We start from the raw sequence: 13,679 nt of genomic DNA on the forward strand, positions 1-13,679 counted from the left end.
ACTGGATCATTCCATGTGATTTCATGTTGCTAAAAAAATATGGGGGAAAGCCATGGAGAAACCATAACTCTGTCATTATGTTCAAGCAATGATGGGCCCAAACCCATTCTTGGCCTATTCTATAAACCTAGAAGATTAGATTTTCAATCATCAATCTCCATCTCCTGCGTACTCCCATTCAAATAAAAGGAGGCTACTACAGAATCAATGGGGATGAGTATTTGCATGCTGTAATTTTTCAATTGGTCTCTGAGGTTTTTAAGCTAAGTAGGATGCAGGGATTATGAGCAAGTAGCCCAATAAAATGTAATTTATTGTCACATGTCCAAACCTGTTAGAATGTGGCTTCCAGAAACAAACAGCAATTGTTTAAATAATTTACCAACAGAAATGTACAGTCCTCGGGGTTTTTTTTTGAGCCACACATTCATAATTTATGCTCAGATGAAGGACATTAGGCAGCTCTAATATTTGCATGTAAACATTGTAAAAATTTATTTTAACTAATGCTATGGTTTATTCCACCCCACCCCCCGTCTCCCCCACACTGCAGCCAGGGTTGTATAGAAAGAGCAATAGGTGCATTACAATTCTGTAGAGATGCCCTGGGGAGTCTTCATCTGAAGCTAGTTATTCACTTGTGCCTTTGTAAAACACAGTACTAAAATAAAACATTTTTAGGGCCTCTCTGTTCCAAATTGCAACACTTATCCCATGTTTCTTTCCCCACCCTGTGCTACAAGTTATAGATTCAGGGTAAAGATCTGGATTTCCAGTGCAACAGATTTTGCTTTCTGCAGTGGTTGAGAAAGCAGTGCCTGTCTGCCATCACACTATGCAAGAATTTTGAATGCCTGACATACCTTAGTGTCCTTTGTTTTCCTCCCAAATCTTACTTTACTTTCTTGGTGCCATAAATGCTCATTCTTCCTGGACTTTGCTTTACACAAATGCTATCATTTTCTTGCAACATATGCTACACACTATTATTGCCCTTATATGCATTGCCTCTATTTTTGGGTGGGCTATTGGTTCCTCCCACCTGTAATAGGATGGGATCACTGTATTCCAATTTGATGTGTGTTAGATTTTTTGAGAACAATGAAATTTGTTTACAACAGAAAGAGAATTATGTAGTACCATCAGGGATTGAACCTGGGACCATCTATCTACAAAGATGTCCTTCCTCAAATAGAAAAGATGCACTTGTTGCTTGCTTGTGGGTGTGGTGCCTATAGAAGTTTCCCCAGTTGTCACAAAAGTTCTGACAGGCCCCCAAAGTTTGGAAACCCCTGTGATTTCCAAGGCCCAAAACAAATAAATGGTTTGGTCCCATTGAATTGAAGAAGCCACCTCCATTTTTATGACCCAACCTGATTATTTTTTTTTACGACTGAAGGTGCAGCATTCTCTTAAGGGAGATATCCATGCACCAAGCCAGGAGAAACTATCTTCCCTTGGGAGACAGATGCATGAGCCAGAACTCATGCATCTTCTGGAAGCAGAACAAAACATTTTTCTCTGCACAGGCTTTTATTGGCTACTAGCTATTAGGTAGAATATTATTATGTGACCCATCCTCCTAAGATGAGAACAGCTTTGAGTCCAAGGACATAACTGGTTGATAAATAAATAAGGAGCCTCTTTCATTAAGCACAAGCAAAATACTCATTAAAATGCAAGAGCTACCTCTAGAGGGACATACCACTTTCCATTGTAATGATGAACATGACCCACATGTGGAGCATGAAAAAGTTTGTGTGCTTGGCACTCTAGTAAAACTGACTTTAGCCTTATAAAAGCACACAAATAGAATTTCTGACTTTCACAAGAGGTAATAATTCACACTTCTGTATCCATCTGCCTGAATGAGAGGGAAGAAGGAGAGAGTGCCTGATGGTTGATTTTAAGTTTGCGAAGCTGAACCAGCAAAGCGTCAGAGAAGTGAGGTCATTTGATATTATTCCTTTACACCTATTCAGCATATCTCATGGGAAACACATGTCCCCAATATCAAATTATCACCAAAAATAATTTGGAAGTCTTTTTTTTTTAAGAGTTAGGCTCCATTGCTCCCTTCCCCACCACTAATCCCTTTCCCATTATCCTTGACCATTGGCCATATTGGCTGGGTGCTGATGGAGTTCAAGTCCAGCAACATCTGGAAGGTCTAAGGTCTCCCATCTCTGTCATATAAGATCTGCATTCTCATCATTAAGTCCAATTTAGAAACAGTTATCTGTATGTTCCACCCACCTATGATCCCAGCATCTGCTTGGCGATATTCCCTGCAGTGGGCTGAAATCTGAGTAATGCTGTTGTGGTTTTAACTTGACTGCCCGGATGTGAAAGCTTTATCATGGTCTGCTCATCTCTAAACTTGAAGGAGAAGAGGACCTACATATGAACATAAGAAGAGCCTATTGGATCAGGCCAGTGGCCCACCCTGTGCCCAATGGCTGACTACATGCCTATGGGATACCTATAAGCAGGATGACAAGTGCATCGGCACTCTCCAGCAAATGAAGCATAATGTCACCAGCTGTGAAGTAAGAACAGTCACCAGGATTAGTAGCGACTTATAGCCTTATATTCTATAAATTTAAAGCCATCCAAGATGGTGACCACCATTCCCTCTTGTGGGAGTGAACTGTGCAGTTTAACTACTGTATCTGCTTTGTGAAGCAGTGCTTTTTGTTCATTTGTCCTAAGTCTTCCAACACTCAGCTTAACTGGGTCTTCCAACACTGAAGCAAGCACAACACTGTTCACCATATACACCCTGAATGGGCTGTGAGTGCAGCAGCCTTGTAGTCCACCTTAAAGTACTTCCGATAGAATATATAGACAACATTTTTTATATTCATAGTGGGATGGCTGCCACAGGGGCTCCCATTAGGAACACAGGAAGCTGTCATACAACAAGCCATGCGTTCTTTGCTCCTAGATATAAGGCATTGAACACCCGAGGGCTGGGGGCCAAATGCAATCCTCCAAGCCCCCACTCTAAAAGGCCCTTGGGACTTTCCCCTTGCCACATCCTCCTTGGGTGTTTTCCCCCTGTCTGGAATGTGTCATTGGAACTCTGATAAGGACTTGCTTGCAAAGGTGGAGGATAGAGATCGAGTGTCTGAAGAAAGTAGATTACTGTGCAAAGATAAAATCAACATGATTTGCTCCACCCTATTTGGCTTTTGGGCTTGCCCTCCATTAACATGTGAACCCCCCAGAAGGGAATGCAGCCTGAATGCAGGGCTGAAAAGGGTTCTCCACACCTGCATTAAAGGATGCTCTTGGCTTACTCTGCATTCAAAACAGGGTTCTTACTGAACAGGGTTGGAGGAGAAGTTTTCTTGTTTTTAAGAAAACCAATCTACCTGCACATCTCAGACTATTGCAAGGTTCTCCACAGGCTTGTGTCATCTTTACAGACTGACAACAGCTCTACAGGACAGCTCAGATATTCAGGTGGGCTTTTTGGCAGAGGGCTTCCCCAACGCTACACGGAGGTGAAACCAGTCCAGAATTCTGCTTATGCAGTTTGGTTTCCTGGCATGTTTACAGCCACACGTGGATCTATGGAAGATCTGTTTATTGTGAGGTTGTTAAAAACGACAATGAAAAGCTAAACCTTGTGTCAGTAGCCACAGCACATTCCTGGACTAGGGCAGCACCAATTGCCAAGGCAGAAGCAAGCATGCTAGGAAATGTATGTATAGAGCGGCCTAATCCTTTAATCGCCTGACAAAGAAAAGACCAAAATAATAGAAACAGACCCAGCGTGGCCTTAATTTCTTTCCAATCCAAAAATAATTCCAAGAAAACTACTTATATGCCAAATAGCATTGAAAAATCAACTTCTGAAAGATTACTGGTTTGCTCAAAATACCCCCCTCCTTCTTTTGTCCGTACAAAATACAATGGGGTCCTGTTTGCTTTTTCGTCTTGGGTAACAAAACTGACTTGATATATCTTGCAATTCTGCACTGAAGAACTCTTAGCCCTTAAATGGTCCACTTTCCCCCCTTTTTGTCACTTAGGTTCAACGTAAGAGTAGCTCTGCTCGGCATAGTTCATAGCTTCTCTGAGTTCTTCAAGCCCCTTCGTCACGGCAAGGCAGTGATCCATGAAGGAGTTGTCCATGGAGTTTTCTTGGCAGGGATACTGGAGTGGCTTGCCGGTTCCTCCTCCAGGTGGATCACGTTTGGTCAAAACTCTCCACTATGACCTGTTCATCTTGGGTGCCCCCAATTAAGAGACGCCTGCTTCTTGGGAGGAAAGCAATGACCAACCTAGACAGCATCTTAAAAAGTAGAGACATCACCTTGCCAACAAAGGTCCGTATAGTAAAAGCTATGGTTTCCCAGTAGTGATGTATGGAAGTGAGAGCTGGACCATAAAGAAGGCTGATCATCGAAGAATTGATGCTTTTGAATTATGGTGCTGGAGGAGACTCTTGAGAGTCCCATGGACTGCAAGAAGATCAAACGTATCCATTCTTCATGAAATCAGCCCTGAGTGCTCACTGGAAGGACAGATCCTGAAGCTGAGGCTCCAATACTTTGGCCACCTCATGAGAAGAGAAGACTCCCTGGAAAAGACCCTGATGTTGGGAAAGATGGAGGGCACAAGGAGAAGGGGATGACAGAGGACGAGATGGTTGGATAGTGTCTTCGAAGCTACAAACATGAGTCTGACCAAACTGCGGGAGGCAGTGGAAGACAGAAGTGCCTGGCGTGCTCTGGTCCATGGGGTCACGAAGAGTCGGACACGACTAAACGACTAAACAACAACAACAAAGAGTAGCTCCTGCTTTATCACCAGCCAAGATGAGAAAACCCTTTTATCTGCAATGTTCGTGCAAAATGAAAGCTAAAGGGCATCTTGCATACGGACAGATGCATGACTGATTCTGGGAAAAGCAGAAATAAACAGAATGAGGTTCTGGTGCAGGGGAAGGGGATCCTTATTTTGAAAGATGAACTGAAATGGAGAGATTACAGGTTAAAAAGAAAGAAAAAGAACAGGTTGGTTTGAACCTTCACCTGGACACGAGGGTTTGGCCATGTGCTTGAAATGGTTTCCTACAAAGATCAAGGGACAGAAGATTGACTGATGGAAGTGCTGTTCTCTCCTTAACAGAGTCATGTGCACCCCAATCTCCAAGCAGTGAGAGACTCCAGAGATGCCTGAGCCTAACTAGAGTTTGGTTTCCTTGTAATGAAGGTAAATGGAGACTTTGGGATATATGGTTTCATTTACCTTTACCTTTACAATTTGAGCATGGGAAGCAAGGGCTCACAACACTCCACAGAGCTTGCTGTTAGTCTGCGACTCCCCTTATCCCTGACCATTGATCGCACTGCCTGGGGCTGCTGGGAGTTAGAGTCCAACATCTGAAGGACACCACAGTGGCGACCCCTGACCTCTCATATCACTTTCTGTCAATGCACCTCAAAAAGTGATATTGCAGATGTGGAAAAGATACAGGAAAAGGCATCCAAAATGATCAAGGGGGTGTAGCAACTCCCCAATGAGGAAAGGTTAAAATGGTTAGGGATTTATAGTTAGGGGGGGAAATATCAAGCAGGGTGGTCATGCCCTGCTTGTGGGGTTGCAGATCCTCCAAGGGTCCCTATTTTCCAGGGATGTCCCTGATTTAGAGAAGCCATCCCTGTTTCCAATTTGATCCCGTAACATCCCACTTTTCCTTAAAGGTAAAGGGACCCCTGACCATTAGGTCCAGTCATGGCCGACTCTGGCGTTGCGGCGCTCATCTCGCTTTATTGGCCAAGGGAGCCGGCGTACAGCTTCCAGGTCACGTGGCCAGCATGACGAAGCCACTTCTGGCGAACCAGAGCAGCGCACGGAAATGCCGTTTACCTTCCTGCCAGAGCGGTACCTATTTATCTACTTGCACTTTGACGTGCTTTTGAACTGCTAGGTTGGCAGGAGCAGGGACTGAGCAACGGGAGCTAGCTCACCCGATCACAGGGATTCGAACTGCCGACCTTCTGATCGGCAAGCCCTAGGCTCTGTGGTTTAACCCACAGCGCCACCCGTGTCCACTTTTCCTTAGAACGTCCCTATTTTCATTGGAGAAATGCTGGAGGGAATGGAGTTATCTGACCCCCTGAGCCGTCTGAAGGCAATCCTGTATAGGGAAGGTTTTTTAAATGTTTTATTATGTTTTTGTGTGTGTTGGAAGCTGCCCAGAGTGGCTGGGGCAACCTAGTAAGAAGTGTGGGGTATAAATAGTAAAATTATCATTATAGAATGGGATGTCCCTATTTTAAATGGAGAAATGTTGGAGGATATGGGGTTGTTATAGGCATCTAGTTGGCAACTAAGGGTACAGAGGGGCCAATGAACTGTTCCAGCAGGACTTTTCTTACGTTCCTACTAGAGTCTGGATAGTGGGGACAAGGGATGGGGAAGAAAATTAAAATACTTCTCAATTAAAAGTGGATCAACACCAGTCATCCTTCAAAAATTGCACCTTTCTTAATTTTGCAATGCAGTTCTGCATCCAAGTAATGTGTACAAAAATGGATATGCAGTAGGGCAAAATGTGCATGTGTATTGTGTGTATTAGTGAAAATAGCAATGTATAAGGGGAATTGCATACAAAAATGAGTTTGTTTTGTGAAATGCACACTGAAATTGCTGGTTTCATGAGAACTTTACTTTTTATTTAATCACAAATGGATGTGGAAATGCTGGAGAGGTGAACGTGAGACTGGAAAAATGACAAATGGAAAGAAACCAAAGCTGATACCCATCGCTAGTGATGACTTCAGGCCTTGGAGACCATGTCCATAAAAAGGCCTGCTTTCCCCTCATTTCATGTGCACCTTAAGTCAATCAGATATAAACAAGTAAAGCTGCCTTATAGGAGTCAGAGCACTGGCCCATCTAGCCCACTGTTGTTTCCTTGGATCAGCAGGAGCTCGTCAAGGTTTCACCGATAGGCCCTTTCCAGCATTGCTAGCAAAAATGGAGCGTGAACCTGTGGCCTTCTCCACTCCACAAAATCTCCTGTTGCACTAGGGCTATCTGCTTCTTTGTGCTAGATCTTTTATTTGCTGTTGGATCAAACACTCCATAGCTACCAAGAGCACTCCCTCCCCCAGTTCAGTAGTTTGAGGAAACAAGCCATCTGCTTTCCACGTTCAAGCTTCCACTTTTGCTTCATGTACAGTGGTACCTCGGGTTAAGAACTTAATTAGTTCTGGAGGTCTGTTCTTAACCTGAAACTGTTCTTAACCTGAAGCACCACTTTAGCTAATGGGGCCTCCCGCTGCTGCTGTGCCGCTGCATGATTTCTGTTCTCATCCTGAAGCATAGTTCTTAACCTGAGGTACAATTTCTCGGTTAGTGGAGTCTGTAACCTGAAGCGTATGTAACCTGAAGCATATGTAACCCGAGGTACCACTGTATTTCTTAAAGTTACAGATTCATTTCCAGACATTTCTTAAATGATTACAGAGCTGTCATGAGCATGGCTTATTTTTCTGCACCATAAATGATGAACAAATGTGCAATTCATGCATTGGTTGTGTCCCCCCCCCCCCGCCCTGCTCACTGCTGAGACTGTTATTACATTATTTTCAACACATCATTTACCCTTAATATTTTAATAAACCACTTTAAAGGTGAAGCAGAGTAGTTACAATAAATAACTACTGTATTACTGGCAATTATTAATTTTGAGAACGAACGGTGCTGGATCTTCACATTGCAAATATATTCACAGCGCAATGGTAGGTATTGCCTACTCAGAAGGAAGCACTGTTTAGTTCAGTAGGACTTACTCTCAGGTAAGTATGTAAAGGACTACTGCTGCAATGATCAAGAATGTCACTTGGCACTGGGGCTACCAACCAAGTAAAGAATGTTCAGTTTTTTATTGGATACATGGCAGATAATTAATTCATTAATGTATTTAAAGTAAATATACTTATTATACAAAGCAAACATTGGGTTGGATCCAGAGTCAAGATAAGCAGAGACAGGCAGCACTGAATAATATCCCAGCACTCAGACCTGTTTGGTGACATTGGGAAGTAGATGGGCTGTTTGATATCTGGACCCTTACCTGATGCAACACCAAACCCTGTGATGCTGCAATCAACAAACTGTGGCCATTTAAAACCCATCTCAGCCTATGTGCAATTATTTGCTTCCACATGCTGCATCCCTGTTGTGTGTGGGCACACTACCTTCTGATTAAACTGATCTAGCTTTGACACCCTGGTTGATAAAAATGTGACAAGTCTTTTCCGAAAGGACAAAGACTGTCTGACGTCACTCCATGCAGGCTGAGCAAAATTTATCTTCCAAGCTGAGTTTTATGTAGAAGGTGCCAAGTATCCAAAGATTTCATCCATATCTTTTGGACTTGCCCCCCATATCTATCTCTCTATCTGGAATGAAGTTTCCATCATACAATGTATCACAGGCTACTAACTTCTTGCAAACTCCTATTTAAAAACAGAAACTGAATAGGATGATTTAATGAAGGTGATAAGCTTGCTCATAACAACTAGGTTGCGAGTAGGGCAAAACAGGAAATCTCCAGAACCCCCTATTATTACAGAATAGCTAAGGAAAACCTGGGAAGCTGTCATATTACCCCAAACTCACTTATAATTCAAGTTCCAAGCAAAACACACAAAACTCCAAGATAATAATTTCATTGAGTAATAGTCTTTAAATATAAACTATTGGAATGATAAAATTCATAATATGCAACTGCATGTCTTTTTTTTAAAAAAAAATCAAAACAAAAACTTGTCTCTTAAGAGCCACTGAGTTAAAAATCTACATGAGAGTTGAACTGATAAAGATAATTGCTGCATCTGTCTTATTCGTTGCTTTGTCTTTATTTTAATATGCTGCTTGTTTGCACTGCTTATTCATCTTCATTAATGCTTCTATTTTTAACAAAAAACCCACCTCCCATTCTTCCTGTACATTCTGAGTTATTGAAAATATTTTAAAGAATGTTTTTAAAAGAGAAGGCCACAAAGACAGAAACCTTCAACTTTCTCAGCTGCTGGACTGAACTTCACTACCCAAGTCAGAGACGGACAAATTTTGCAAACCAGGGGCTGCATTGGGCCACATGCCATATGTAGGTGGGGCCAGAGGCAGAAGTGGGCAGAGCAATGCATGCAAATTTTAATTTTGCACAGGAAGTTTACACACACACACACACACACACACACACACACACCCTGCATCCAGGCAAGCAAGACTCATTATCAGAATCTAACTACACCTTCCAGCCAGGTCAAAACATTTATGGAGGATCCAAAGCAGGACCAGTCATGGGGGTGGTCTGGGATATTTTCTGACGACCAGAAAAGGAAGATTAAAGGGCTGCACTTGAAATTCCCCACCCCTGATCAAAGTAAATGCAACAGTAGGATTCAACAGGGCATTTCCCTCTTTTTATGTGTTTTTTTATTACACATGTACCCCACCTTTCCTCCAAAGGAGTTCAAGGCAGCATTCATAGTTTCACAATGATAATATGTCAGGGTAAGATAAAATGGCTATCCAGATATCCCCAATGAGCTTTGCCACTGACTGGGGACTGGAACCGGAGTGTCCCAAATCCTAGTTCAACAATTTAACCCAGTGGTAACCAACTACAGCCCTTCAGAAGTTGGGACTGCCATCACCTCTGACTTCAGTGGCCGTATTGGCTGAGATTGATGTGAGTCCTGCAATGTCCGCAGGACACCACCATACTGGTAGCTCTAACCACAATATTTTAACCTCCATGTCCTACTGGCTCAGGTGAGTGAGTGGTAAAGGGAACCAGTGGAACAAGTGTCATTCGTAAGCATTTTGTAACAAGCATTTTGGTACAGAAAGGCAAGATGAAAAGATCATCTAAGTAAATGGACAAACAGTGTCCCAAGTTATGAAAACAATGCAACTGTCCAACACAAAAAACTCCCTTCCACTAACTCCCCATTTTGGGGAAAATAAATAAATAAATTCCCATATGGGAAACTTAGCATGTTCTCTCTGCGTTACAATACAGTGGTGCCTGAAATTAATTCGTTCCGCGAGTCTTTTCGTCTTGCGATGTTTTTCGTCTTGCGAAGCACGGTCCGTCGCAACTGCGCCTCTTCAAGCGGCTTTAGGAAAAAAGCGAACGAACTCGCAAGACGTTTTCATCTTGCGAAGCAAGCCCATAGGGAAAATCGTCTAGTGAAGCAACGCAAAAACCGAAAAACCCTTTCGTCTTGCACGTTTTTCGTTTTGCGAGGCATTCGTCTTGCGGGGCACCACTGTAATGGCTTCTGTTCATTATTACACTATGTGCTAGTTTGAAAAGAGGTGGCCTTCCACGGGTACAAGAGACTACCTGACCAACAGAAATAGCTTTTAATCCATTTTGGATTAAACATTGCCTCAAAGGTTTTTATGCAAGAGGCAGAGTCAACCCCTCATCCCAACTTCAAATTTCTTGCTAATTATGACATTCAAAACACAAGAGGGTGGTTTCTGCTGAAGATAAATGGATTTCAGAATCCCTCTCAGCATTCACGATAAATCAGAAAATGACTATTAATAAACAGCTGTGTTGGAGTGGAGAGGAAATGACAGATTTTACAAAGATCTGCTCCCATCGCTTGCCTGATGTTATCAGTGTCATGTATAAGGCTGACATCTTAAATCTTTGCCATCAGAATCCTGGAAGTCAAAAGGCTTGGCTCTTTAAAACCAAATTCACAATGCCTGCTGCTCTGAATGACAGTAAAAGAAATAGTGTAAATCTATCTGATTGATGACCTTGCCTTCTAGCCAGTTTCCCTTCACCCTGCCATTGCTGTCAACCATTGCCATAGCAAGTCCCCAGTTGTGGGGGGGGGGGGGGAGAGCAGGCTGCCTGCTGAAAAACTGCAGATTGGGCATTGCATAGTTAGATGTTATGGCTGCTTATGTCCCACAGAATGAGAGTCATAAAAAAAAAAGCTTTTTGTGTGCATCCAGGAACTCACTCATGCTTAATTTTATTTCTGTTTTGATCTGGCCTCTTGTGATAAAATGAAGTAAATCTGATCTCTTTTTAATTGTTGCTGAGAACAGGAAGTTTCACAAGGCTTCTGTCCCAACCTCCTAAAATGCATTTATATCCCACCTTTATTCCAAGGATATCAAGGCGCTGTAAATTTTTTACCCTCACAGGTAAGGGTAAAAAGGTAAAGGACCCCTGGATGGTTAAGTCCAGTCAAAGGCGACTATTGGGTACAGCGCTCATCTCGCTTCAGGCCGAGGGAGCCAGTGTTTGTTCACAGACAGCTTTCCGGGTCTTGTGGCCAGCAGGACTAAACTTCTTCTGGTGCAACAGAACACCGTGATGGAAACCAGAGCACACAGAAACGCCGTTTACCTTCCTGCCACAGCGGTACCTATTTATCTACTTGCACGAGCGTACTTTCGAACTGCTAGATGGGCAGGAGCTGGGGCAGAGCAACGGGAGCTCACCCCATGGGGGGATTCAAACTGCTGACCTTCCGATCAGCAAGCCCAAGAGGCTCAGTGGTTTAGACCACAGCACCACACATGTTCTCTTTTCTCACAACCACCTTGTGAAGTAGCTTAGGCTAAGAGGCGGTAACAGGCCCAAAGTCACCCAATGAGCTTCATAGCTAAGCGGGAACTTGAACCCTGGTTTCTCAGGTCAATGTTTAACACTCTAAGCGCTACACCATGGTAGTAAAACTCTCTGAAGTGTCAGCTGCCCCAGCTCCACACAGGTGTCAGCCAATTCTGTCAAGTGGTGGGTGGTTATCAGGAAACTCACAACATGGTGATGGGTCTTTATGGGGAAAGTAGGTATGGGGCTGCATGCCTGCAATTTTTAAATTTTTTTTAATGGGTCAACAAGCTCTGTGCTTACCAAAAAATGGTTTACACACAGCAGCAACCAGTTTTCACCTTCTTTTCACAGTAAGCTACTCAAAAGTTAGGTCTCCATACACACTCACCTCTCCCTAGCCTGGCAAGCAAGATGGGCATCTCAGTCAAAGGACATATTCCACCCAGGGAAAAGCACAAGATGTGGGTGCAGAGCAGACTTGGTAGGTCTGGCTTAAAGAGTGGGGTCAGCCTAGGGAGAGTCCCAAGGGCCAAATAGATATCACAACTGGCCCCTGGGCCTTAGGTTCCCCAAACCTACTCTACACTTATAGCAGAATCACACTAAGTTGGGATACAACCCTTTGGCCCCCCCCGGATGCTGTTGGACAACTCCCAACTTGAAGTTCAAGAACACCTGGAGGGGCACAGACTGTGGGAGGGACTAACCTTGGCCTATTTATTTATCTAGGAAAGTGACCCACAAACAAAAAGGCCTAGCCATGTTGCTTTGTTTCATTTTTTTGCTTCCTGGTTGGGTGGTTGGTAGGCAACCCTTACTTTGCACAGATATTTTTATTTCCATTTTTATAGCTGTTTTCTTGGTTTATTGTAGCCTGCTGTCAAGAAGTATTTGCAAAAGAGCACAGTGCGTGACTCATCTAAATCCTCCGTATGACTCATTTGTATGGGATAGAGCTCCTGAGGAGTTTTAACATAAAAGAAAGAAAAGGAAGGAGGGAGGGAAGAAAGAAAACACTAGCTCTATGGGATAACAACTTGTTCCTATGGCAGGCATAATTACCAGGGCCATATAAGATTAAAGTGGAAACTCAATGGGCTTTTTCAGCATGTTGCTGCGCCATGACCATGTTGACAAATTCTGAATACGAAGTTGGCTGCACTCCTCACGACAAAGCTCCCTCCCTCCCTCCCTCTTATGGACTCCAGCAGCTCTCTATCAGGAGTCGAAACCATGTGAAAACAGTTAGTTACTTAGAGTAAAAGATGTCAACCAAGTTAGCCCTGTTCCTTGCTTTGTGCAGTTCTATCCCAAGAATATTCATTTGGATGCAAGGCAACCACTTACCCCAAAGAGCACACAGCCTTGTGTAAAATGTCCATATGCTATTTTATGGGGATCATTGCAGACTGAGAAATGTTTACCATGATGTGCATCTTTGCTATGGTGGGGATGGCTGGGACCAGGCAACCTTTCTGCCTGCTCAGTCTGCTGCCCAGGAACTAACTACCAATGGGCAACTTTGGTGGAGGCTGATCGGTTACGATAAATGTGACACTGCTCCATCAACGCTCCTTCAACATATTTGCACCAGCAAGAGTGACAGAGAGATCATCTTTTTCTAACCATCCCAGGGTCAATGACAGTCACATTTACTAGTGCCAGCATCTACGCCTTAAGTTTGAGGCCCAGACTGTTGAATTTGTTGCTTATCTCCATGAAAACTTGCCTGAGTAAGTTGGATAAAAAGTAGGGTGGTGGTGGTTTGGAAACCACTAGGTGGAAGCTCACCCCCCCATGACATGATCAGGAGATTGAGAAGGGACAACTGAAACTGAGTTTCCAAATGTTTGCCAACACCATAATAATAATAATAATAATAATAATAATAATAATAATAATAATAATTTATTTTACTTGAATCCAGCCCGAATCTGACTGGAGGTGAAGCAGTGTTGACACACCATTTGCAAATAAAGAAATAAAGTTTTGTTTGTTGATTTTATTTATTTCTCACCCACCCCACTTATTCATTCTGGCTTATTAATTTGTTGGT

General features: G+C 43.1%; 1 protein-coding gene across 5 annotated transcripts in view; it reads right to left on the reverse strand.

Moving 5' to 3' along the window:
• The window catches only part of AFF2 (ALF transcription elongation factor 2), a 388,341-nt gene that overhangs the window by 37,890 nt on the left and 336,772 nt on the right, over window positions 1-13,679 (reverse strand). The gene's annotated exons all lie outside the window — the stretch shown is intronic.

The sequence above is a fragment of the Podarcis raffonei genome, chromosome Z (assembly GCF_027172205.1).
Source record: "Podarcis raffonei isolate rPodRaf1 chromosome Z, rPodRaf1.pri, whole genome shotgun sequence".
NCBI classification, from domain to species: domain Eukaryota; kingdom Metazoa; phylum Chordata; class Lepidosauria; order Squamata; family Lacertidae; genus Podarcis; species Podarcis raffonei.